This window comes from Poromitra crassiceps (genome assembly GCF_964638095.1).
Source record: "Poromitra crassiceps genome assembly, chromosome: 7".
Classification (NCBI taxonomy): Eukaryota; Metazoa; Chordata; class Actinopteri; order Beryciformes; family Melamphaidae; genus Poromitra; species Poromitra crassiceps.
In genome coordinates, this window is record NC_139628.1 from 28,143,740 (window position 1) to 28,151,239 (window position 7,500).

The 7,500-nt window shown below is 43.6% G+C and overlaps 1 protein-coding gene across 1 annotated transcript in view; it reads left to right on the forward strand.

The window, feature by feature from the left end:
• tnfsf10l (TNF superfamily member 10, like) overlaps positions 1-7,500 on the forward strand; it is a 102,891-nt gene that overhangs the window by 917 nt on the left and 94,474 nt on the right. The gene's annotated exons all lie outside the window — the stretch shown is intronic.

Below are 7,500 nucleotides of genomic sequence, written 5' to 3' on the forward strand. Positions count from 1 at the left end.
AAGGAAAAGTGTTGTAAACTCACAATTGAGTGCCAAAGTCACAAAAGTCCCTATAGGGATATCATAGGAATATTGAGATACTGTACCATAGGAAAAAGTAGGCTACCACCATAGCCTATTTGGTCACTGTAAACTTGATCAGTCCCAGCGAGCACAAAACGTTTTTTCAACGTTGATTTTTAGTTTAAATCTGGGTGATATTGGGTTTGAACGTCTAAGACCTAATTTCACCCTTTTTTCAACCGGCTAAAATGCGGTTACAACGACATCGTGTCAAAAAACACAATTTGGTTAATCATTTTGTTAAAACATTTGTTGTAGCTTGATATAGGCAATATTGATAGTGTGTGAATTGGCATTTGTCCAATTTATTGTCTAACTGAGAGTTTAAATCTGGTCTACACGAAAACTACATTTCAACGCATTTTATGTCACATGAAATATCATAAATATGGGACTATATAGGCTATGTGGTGCCAGCAAAAAGCTTCCAGGACACATCTATGGTTAATACTTTAGCGCAATACTATAAAATAATGAATTGAGTTCCTGCAGCAACGCGCATGCGCAAGTACTTGCAGCTGTGACTGTGACTGACTAGAAGACCAAAGCGAGTCTGCAGCACCGGTCTGCACCAAGTGCAGAACGAGGTGCTCTGGGCACGCTATGTAACAGGCTACAAGGCTCTGTGTCCCCCCTGAGTTGCCGGTGTTAAATTAAGTTATAACCTCTGAAGCCCTCCAGCCTACAGACTACTCGCACACACACACACACAGTCAACAGTCAACATCATTTTAGTCTCTTACATAATATAGCCTAATATCATGATACACATGATATAAAATACACCTGTCCCATGATCGTTTAGCCTGTGGTACCATGCAACCATACTGTGTACGAGCTAGCGATAGAGTAGGCTATATATATGCCTGGCGCCCTACAACTTTTCAGCAAACGTATAGCTCAGTTGATAGGGCATGGTGGTCCGAATGCCAGAGGTCAGTGGTTCGCCTCCCGTGTGAGGCGTAGCAGTTTTACTTTTAAGATCATGGTGAAATGTGGTCTAAATGTGAACGTTCATTCGACGTCTGCAAATAGTGGGTGAAAAAACTTTCACTTTTGAACCTTTCTTGTACGTTTTTTCAACGTTGACTCTAAACGTTTTTTAAACGTCTTTTCAACCGAAAAATGCTCGCTGGGGTGTTGTATACAACAGTCACACAGTAGCCTATATGAATATTATAGATGATATAGGAAAAACGCACAGTATATGTAGCCCATTGATATTTTATATCAGGGGGAAAGAATCTGCCATAAAGTCTGTAGCCTATAAACTCACTCATTTCGCATAGCTGCATGGCCCTATAGGAATAATATTATACGAATATTATAGGGATCCCATAGGTCCAGGAGATGAGGATTTTCGCTGGAGGAATATTTCATTTGGCGGAGGTTGTTTACGCCTCCGCTTGCTGCAGCTCTGTGGCCGGGCTGGCTTGGCAGGCGTTAGGAAACAAAAACAGAAGAGAGAGAGACAGAGAGAAAAAACGTGCTTGACTGGACTTGTTAACAGTGGAATTTACAAGCAGGAGAGAGGGAAAGTGGTCTATTCTCCGTGTTTATCAAACTGAACTTCTTGTGTAGACAGACGTGCGGGGGCCGGGGGCTACCAGCTTGGGCGTGCGTACAGCATATTGGAACCATTTGGACAGGCTAACAGGGACACTCTGAGGCTGCTGCAGATTACTCATAGGTTACAGATGTTTGAGCAGAGGTGAAATATTTAGGTCAATAACAGAGAGGGTATAGGCTACCTCCATCCAAAAACCACAAGGATGCTCATATTCCTTAGAGAGCAGCGTGAGTTTACAAGGATATTACCTTTCATCTTCTGTGATATGACTATAATGTTCATATAACAACTACTCCCATGGGGCTTTGCAGGTTCCCTGTGTGGTAGGTAGAGCCGTGTAGATAGGTAGGTATGGCTACTCACTCAGGAGTGGGAGTTTAGTTCATTTCTAGAACTGTGTGCGGAGAGAGAAAAATAGATCATTGTCAAGGATTGCACAATAAAGTCAAGGTGGTTCTCAATGTAGGGTCCGGGGACCACCGGGGGTCCTTGAGAGGGGTTCCAGGGGCCCCCACGCAAATTATTAAAGCTTACCACTATTATTATTATTATTATTATTATTATTATTATTATTATTATTATTATTATTATGAAATTTACAAGAAGTTAACCCTATTAGAGAATGTAGAAGCGTGACTGTTAGGATCTTGATTTTTTCTTAAGGGCAATATCCTCGTCATAAAGTCAGTAATATGCTGATCCATTATTATATTGGATATCATATTTTGGTGTATATTTTGGGTATTGGCGATGGAATTGATAAGGCGGTTATTATTGTTGGCATTGGTTATTATCAGACTTAGCTCCATGCCGGGTTATTCTTCTCTGTAGTTGGTGCAGCAATGCGAGTCCAGTCCCAGTAGGGGAAACAGAAGCAACTTGTCCACATCACCTGCTGACAGTTGTTATTCTCAAAGCTTATCCTCATGGCATTTCTTGCTTCATTAGAGTGTCTAATGTAAAGAGGCATGAGAGGTAAGGGGAAATACTAAGTTAAGCATTGAAGTTTATCAGCTGGATTCCAACCCGTTTATAGCCCATATTTCATTCTCATAGACGGCCTTTCTGTCTGCTCTCTCTTGTCTTGCGTTTCGTGGCATAGCTGGAGGGATCTCAGCACAAACATATAGGTCCCTCACGCACACACGGAGATTTAAAGACACATGTAAAGTTGAAATAGACGCTGAAGTGTTTGGACGGCACAGAGTCATAGATATGCTTTATGAGAGTGAAATGTATACGCCGCTGGCCTGAGAGGGGCCTGTTGAGACTGTAACGACGTTCCCTCACAGAGGGAAAAGTGGTGACAGAGCTGTATATCTCCTCGTGAAGCAACCCGCTGTTTTAGAAGACGTCTAGTATCTCTCAACCAGACGTGTTCCTTGAAATGGCTGAATTGGAGAGCAACACGTGAGTTTTCTCAACAACTCCTCTAGTGGTTAGCACTCTTCACCTCACAGCAAGAAGGTTCTTGGTTTGAATCCTGGTCGCAAATCCCTGGTCCCTAGTGTCTGGTCCCTACTCCCTGGTCCCTAGTGTCTGGTCCCTAGTGTCTGGTCCCTACTCCCTGGTCCCTAGTGTCTGGTCCCTAGTAGTCTTCCTCTTGTTTGCTCGGGTCTCTTCCTGCGTTGCCTCCCACAGGCCAATGACAAGCAGCTCAGGTGGATTGGAGACTCTACAATGTAGATTGTCAGCATGTTTGTCTGTTCTGTTGAGTGATCAGTCTTCAAATGTCCATTTAAGGCATTTTTCACTGTTGTTCTCAGTCTGTTGATGGACGAATATTAGCTGTAGGGAGGATCAACCTTGTGACTTTTGACTAAGATGAATGTCTTCACGTATGCATGGCAAGACCGCTTTATTCTAGCACATTTCATACACTGCGGCAATTCAAAGTGCTTTACAGAGTAATAAAAATATGCAATACAGTAAAAAAGATTTACGATTTAAAAAGTGCACAAGTAGACAAGAAATACAAAAGATAAAATCATTTAAAAGTAAACTATTTAAAATCAAGTGAAAGACACAAAAATATTGTCATCCACACACGTCAAACGCAAATCTCACAGCGCCAAAATGCATGTTGTGCTTCGGGTACTCCCCACGAGATGAAATATTAATCCATAGTTACGTGAAACGTCATTTTCGGAGTAAATCCCCACACCGAGTTACTTCCTTGTTTGCCTGTAAAGAGTGCTTCCGCTGTACCCAGCGCTCTATGCCGCGCATGCCTGGTGGCCATGTTTACAAAGTAATGCCGGCCATCTATATTTACCTTAAAAAAGATAATTTCTCCGCATGTTGGATTCATATTTCATCTTGTGGTGAGTACCCGGAGCGCAGCATGTATTTTGCCGCTGTGATGTGTGTTTTTGGTGATTTTGAACGGCTGTTCCATTAGCCTCCATTCTATGGCGATCTAACTAACTTGACAACCGTAGCTCAGCTGTATACTGCGCGCAGAGTGGTGGTAAAGGCAGTGTGTATCTTGTTTATGTAGGGAGGATATGGCAAATGAGCCAAACTCCCGAAAAGGTGGCGTATCCCTTTAACCTTGTGGGAGTCTGGGGGCGTGTCTCATGCGATCGGGGCGTTTGACCTTTAACCTTGTGGGAGTCTGGGGGCTTGTCTCATATCTGATGATCGGGGAGGTCGGTGTTGCATGATAACAAAAGCGCTGCTTCACCGTGTTTTCTTCCAAGCCTTGGGACAGCAGACCGGCCCCAGATGTCCTCAGGGTCCTAGAAGGTTCATATGGCACAAGTATATGCCAGAGATGTTTTTGGGCCCAGAGCCACAGAGTGATCAAATAAACTACAAAGGCAACATTTATCCGTGTATCTGTGCTCTCCATTACTGTATCATTTACCCAACCTTCATCCCCTGGCCTCTCACCACTGCCACGATAGCAGCGCTCGCCTCGGCCTTACACTCTCTGCTTAACACTGTTTCCCCTCTCTACCATTTAGTTTTCCAACATTCTCTCTCTCTCTCTCTCTCTGTGCGGAAAGGCACAGTTCAAATAGTCATTATTATCATCAGCATGCATCTGAGTCCTTGGGTAAAAAAAAAAAAACCCCACGAGGAATCCTCAGGGAGGGGAAATCCAGAGATATATAACACCGATATACAACGCCCATAAAAATATCACTGAAATAAACGTCTGTTCAAATAGCGAGGGGACAGTTCACGATGAATGTTTGAGAGATCAGTCTTTTCACACAGACGCTCTTTGAAAGCCACATTTGAGCAACACTGGACCTTTCATATTCAGCATCATAGGGGAAATACAACCTCAATGGCAGATATAGGGGATGGTATATACAACCTTAATGGCAGATATAGGGGATGGTGTATCGTTACGTATCTTTCTAAAGAGGATTTTAAACGATAATGTTACGCGTTATTTTGCCCTATAATGTTAATGAAGGTGCATGCACCGGCGATTTCAGCTGCTCGTGCATCATGGCACCTACATGGTACCTACACGGCACCTACATGAGGTACCTAAACCTGCGTTCCAATTCGGTCCCGGTTGGTACCATCAGATATCGGTACGGGGTTTCGGTACTCAACCCTACTGGCATTTGATATGGGGCTGACTAGAGGGTGATGGCGATGTTTCATAATGATCATTTAACATCACTTTTTGTGTTGGAGGGGGAGGGGGGAAGCCAGAATAAAGTCCTTTGGCATCGCTACCGTTGAGCAATACTGCACTTTTCAAGCCAATGTCTTGTTTTTCAACCTCCACGTCCGGACAAAAAGATATAATGCAATAGATTGCTGCGTAAATCAGGATAATTTATATGAGGTTGGCGTTGACATCACTCATACTTTCTCAGTTTGACCCACGTTTGACTTTTCACCATTTTCGTCCATATCAAAGAAAATGTAGAGTCAAACATATTGGGGGGGTTTCATTGTAATCTGCTTCCAATTCACTTATTGGCAGGGGACTGAGAATCCTGATCTCAATGGAATCCTGCTGCCGACGTGGCTCGTTCATGATGTAGGCCTTAAGCTACATCATTGATGAGCTCATAAATATATAAGCCGATCGACGACCAGTGAATGAGAGGATTTACAAGTTGATTTAATGCGGTGATTTCACTCCTCTATAAGTGGCACTTGAAAGGTGGCAGGAAGTCGCACAGTGCATAGCAGCGGGATGATTCATGGGGGCCAGACTAAATGAAAAACATGGCGCTATGTATCTGGTACACACGGGGAATCCCCCGGTTCTCATGCGAAGGCCGGCTATTTTTAATCCAGAAACAGAGTGTCTTTTGAATGGCGGTGGTGGTGGAGTCGCACACACACTGACTGCGCCCGCCTGGTCGCTGGCTGTGTGTGCTTATGTATTGTTAAGACAAAAGACTGCCACGCATGGCCTGGAACAATACTGCACAATCAGGAATGATCCAGTGCTGCTGCTGCTGCACGTGTCACGCACGCACGCACACGCACATACACACACACACACACACACATACACACACACACACACACACACACACACACACACACACACACACACACACACACACATACACACACAGCCCTACACTGTACAGCATGCACTGTATACATCAGGCACACGTTTTTTTTTTTTTTTTTTTTTTTTTTTTGCTGTTTTTTGTCCTTGTTGCTCTATAAAACACCTTGTGACAAACCGGTTTTACCAGTGGCGTGAAATAATCTCATTGGTTGAGTTAAACCTCAGTGGGCGGGGCCAAAACATTTTTTTTTCTGGCTAAGCAATGTTGGACTGACACTCAGTGAACATGCCGAACAAGCATTATGAACCCTATAGCGCTCTTGCTAATGAATGGGGCGGGGGACTCAAGCTAGCTGTAGTAGCTACTTTTAAGCTATACAACCCTATGTGTGTAGTCATCAGTACGGTTTAATGACGTGTTTATAAGTCAACCTTACTGTATTTCTCTTACTTTACTCTTCTGCTTGAGATCTCTTGAGATGGTGTTTTAAATTGTTTTTGCATTGTCGTGTATGTGGATGGAGAGATCATTTTTTATTACAGCGTTTTATTCCAAAACACCGTTGGTGTGGGCGGGAACTTATTTGAAAATGGATGAGGAAAAATGCGTTTCCAAAAATATCCATATTCGTGTGGACGTGGCCTGAGGTCGAACTCAACCAGAGAGATCATTTCTGCCGACAGAGCAGCACCGCCTCTGAGAAATCTTTGCGGCGATCTACCAATAATTAAATCAATTAAAAGTCTGCGAGGTTTCTTGAAATATCCCAACTAAAAGCGGTGCCTTGTTTTCTGAATCCTGAAAGAACAAGAGCCCTCCACAGTTGGACTGATAACATCGCCTGATAACATCACCGATGGCGTAAAGCGCCCCCCCACGTGTGTGATTCTTCTCAACGACTTTGTTAAATATAGCCACTTATCTACAGCACAGAAGCTAGCTTTGCAGCGTATCAGATATGCCCTCTTACTGCGGAGGAAATAGGTATGAAACCAAGCTCAAACATTTTGAAAGCCCTTGAGTGTTTCTAACGATGTTATCCGTTCATGAGCGCAGTTAGCCGCTGATACGCTCATTATAATGGATCTAACAGAGTACAGGCGCTTCTATAACTAGACGCCGGCACTTTTAAGAAGGGATGAAACGCCATCGCTGTGATATCCTTTTCAGCCCACATCTGTTTGAGTCCCAGGCAGCCGATTGGTTACGGAGGATATTTTTAGGACGCATCTAGGACTTGTTTTACTCCTTAATGTTTTAATGCATTTCCTTGATCTTGATCACATGAGCGTGTGGCTCTGCGACAGCCTCCGGGTCCCATCGTTTTCCGGACAAATCTGTAGTCGGCAGCTATACAGGTTTTTT